This window comes from Colobus angolensis, unplaced genomic scaffold, assembly GCF_000951035.1.
Source record: "Colobus angolensis palliatus isolate OR3802 unplaced genomic scaffold, Cang.pa_1.0 Scaffold128, whole genome shotgun sequence".
Classification (NCBI taxonomy): Eukaryota; Metazoa; Chordata; class Mammalia; order Primates; family Cercopithecidae; genus Colobus; species Colobus angolensis.
The window spans coordinates 3,120,622-3,124,462 of NW_012114030.1; positions in this window are offsets into that span (position 1 = coordinate 3,120,622).

The window sequence follows — 3,841 nt, forward strand, 5'->3', positions numbered from 1 at the left end:
TGCCTGACTAATTTTTGTATTTTTAGTAGAGACAAGGTTTCACTACATGGTCTCAAACTCCTGACTTCGAGTGATCCGCCCACCTTATCCTCCCAAAGTGCTGGGATTACAGGCGTGAGCCACTGAGCCCAATGCCTGGCTAATTTTTGTATTTTTAGTAGAAACAGGGTTTCACCATGTTGGCCAGGCTCGTCTCGAACTCCTGACCTCAAGTGATCTGCCCACCTTGGCATCCCAAAGTGCTGGGATTACAAGCGTGAGCCACCCCGCCCAACCGATATATATTATATATAATAAAATACATACATATATATTTATTTTAACTGTAGCTTTTCTATGTATTTATTTATTTATTTAGAGATAGGGTCTTACTTTGTTGCCCAGGCTGGAGTGCAGTGGCACACTCACAGTTCACTGCAGCCTCAACCTCCCGGGGTTCAAGTGATCCTCTCATCTCAGCCTCTCAAGTAGCTGGGACTACAGCCTCTCAAGTAGCTGGGACCGCATGTGCCACTATGCCTAGCTTATTTTTGTATTTTTTGTAAAGATGGAGTTTCACCATATCGCCCGGGCTGGTCCCAAACTCCTGGGCTCAAACAATCCGCCTGCCTTGGCCTCCCAAAGTGCTGAGATTACAGACATCAGCAATCTCATCTGGCCCTTTTCTATGTTAAAATACACAAATACCACTGTGTTCCAGTTGCCTGCTGTACCGTAACATGCTGTCCAGGTCTGCAGCCTAGAAGCAATCGACTAACACCACATAGCCTGGGCGTGTAGCAGGCTGTACCACCTAGGTTTGTGTAAACACACTCTATGATGTTTGCACCACGATGAAATCGCCTAAGGATGCATTTCGCAGGATGTATCCCCATTGTTAAGCAAGGCATGACTGTCTTTGAATTTGGCTTTAATAGGATTTCAACAGTGATTTGGGGACAGGCAATACATTTCAGGTAGACCGCTTGCTTGACAAAGATCTGGTGCCTCATTTTCCCTCAGTTGGAATGGGACAGACCCTGATGGGGTCAGGAATGAAAAGCCAGCCTGGGAGAGGTGATCAATGAGCAGGAGTTTGGGCCATCCTCATTCCTTCCCCCTTTCCCACCAGAAGACCCCCAGGCTGATTCCTCAGTCTCACTTCTTCCCCACTTGGAGGCCAAGATCCGTCAGACACACAGCCTTGCGCACCTCCTCACCAAATACGCTGAGCAGCTGCTCCAGGAATATGTGAGTGGCAATGGGGGTCTGGGTGCCGGGGGCCGGGGGAATGGGAGCAGACATCACAGAGGTCCTCGATCACCCATTCTCTCAACCTCATTTTCCAGCTGTGGAAATCAGGGCTCCTGAGAGGGACAGCAACTTGCCCCTGGCCACACAGCAAATTGGAAGAGGACCCTGTCTGTGACCCAGATGCCACTCTGTCCTCTCCAGCTTGCAGACACCCTCCTCAGTGCTTTGTTTTTGAGATGAGGCCTCACTCTGTCGCCCAGGCTGGAGTGCAGTGGTGCCATTATGGCTCACTGCAGCCTCAACCTCCTGGGCTCAAGCAATCCCCACCATGCCTGGGTAACTTTTTCATTATTTTGTAGAGACAGGGTCTTGCTATATTGCCCAGGCTGGTCTTGAACTCCTGGGCTCAAGTGACCTTGGTGCTTTAAGTCAGAGGTAGCCAGGTAGCCTGGGGCAGTGAGGAGAACTCTGATCTGTATCTCAGAAAACCGAGGTTCTAGGCTCTGTGTGACCTTGACACCTCCCCTCCATGGGCCTTCGACTTTCCCCAACAGTAAAAGGAGGCAGATAAACAAGATTAACTGCGAACTCTCCCATCTGGGATATTCAGGGAAGCCAAGAAGAGGTTCCAATCTGGAGCAACAATTATCCCAAGAGGGCACTTTTACAGAAGACAGGGATCTGCTGACATCTTTAGTTGGACAGAGGACCCTGCCCAAGGAAAGAAGATAATTCCCTGAATTACCCTCGTGTAGTGAAGGGAGGGTATAGCTTTGAATCAGACTGTAGGTCTGCCAACTTGTTAACTGTGAGCTTGGGCAGTAACAATAACATTAAAAATAATAATGTAGGCCGGACATGGTGGCTCAAGCCTGTAATCCCAGCACTTTGGGAGGCTGAGACGGGCGGATCACGAGGTCAGGAGATCGAAACCATCCTGGCTAACACGGTGAAACCCCGTCTCTACTAAAAATACAAAAAAATTAGCCGAGCGAGGTGGCGGGCGCCTGTAGTCCCAGCTACTTGGGAGGCTGAGGCAGGAGAATGGCGTGAACCCGGGAGGCGGAGCTTGCAGTGAGCTGAGATCGCGCCACTGCACTCCAGCCTGGGGGCAGAATAAGACTCTGTCTCAAAAAAAAAAAAAAAAAAAATAATAATAATAATGTAACAACTATGACAGCGGATAGTGGGAGGATAGTGGCATAATAGAACTAGCTTTGGGCTGGGTGCATTGGCTCATGCCTGTAATCCCAGTGCTTTAGGAGGCTGAGGCAGGAGGATTGCTTGAGCTCAGGAGTTTGAGACCAGCCTGGGTAACACAGTGAGCCCTCATCTCTTAAAAAAAAAAAAAAGAAAGAAAAAAAGAAAAGAAAAAGAAAAAAATAGCCAGGCATGGTGGTGCATGCCTGTGGTTCCATCTACTCAGGAGGCTGAGTGGGGAGGATTGCTTGAGCTCTGGAGGCTGTGTGATCAAACCATCGCTCTCCACCCTTGACAACAGTGTGAGAGCCCATCTATTTAAAACAAACAAAACTAACTTTGTACTGCTGTGAACTTTGGTTCAAATTCCAGCTCTGCCACTTCCTAGGGTAAGTCACTGTAGTCACTGTATGTCCAGCCTGACTTTTCTTTTCTTTTCTTTTCTTTTTTTGAAACGGAGTTTCGCTCTCGTGGCCCAGGTTGGAGTGCAATGGTGAGATCTCGGTTCACTGCAACCTCCTCCCCCCAGGTTCAAGGGATTCTTCTGCCTCAGCCTCCCGAGTAGCTGGGATTAGTCACCCACCACCACATCTGGCTAATTTTTGTATTTTTAGAGATGGGGTTTCACCATGTTGGCCAGGTGGGTCTTGAACTCCTGACTTCAGGTGATCTGCCCGCATCGGCCTCCCAAAGTGCCTGGATCACAGGCGTGAGTAACCATGCCCAGCCCCACCTTTATCTTTCATTTGTTCATTCATATGATGTTGATTCATTGAACCCCTTGCTCAATGCAGGTACAGAGGTTGAGGAGGATAGGGAAGGGAATGAAGCCCTCTTGGCTCCTGGACTATCTTATATGATTTCCATGAAGACAGGACAGGAAGCTCCCCCATTCATTGTACAGATAAGAAGACTGAGGCTCAGAGAAGGGAAGTGGTTTTGCCCCAAACTGCACAGCTAGTAAGTGGTGAAGATAGGATTGGACCTCTGGTCTGTAAGGTAACTTTAACAAAAGAGCTGACATTTTTATTGAACTCTTCCTGGGGCCAGGCCCTGTCTTGAACACTTGACATGGTCATAACTGCCTTATGACGTTGCTGCTGTTATTAGGTCCTGTTTATTTATTTATTGAGACAGGGTCTGACTCTCACCCAGGCTGGAGGGCAGTGGTGCCATCATAGTTCACTGAAGCCTTGACCTCCTGGGCTCAAGCAATCCTCCCACCTCAGCCTCAGCCTCTGGAATAGCTGGGACTACAGACATGCGCCACCACACCCGCTATTTCTATTTTATTTTATTTATTTTTATTTTATTTATTTATTTTTTTAGAGCTGGGGTCTTGCTATTTTGCCTAGGCTGGTCTCAAACCCCTGGGCTCAAGTGATTCTCCCACCTTGGCCTCCCAAAG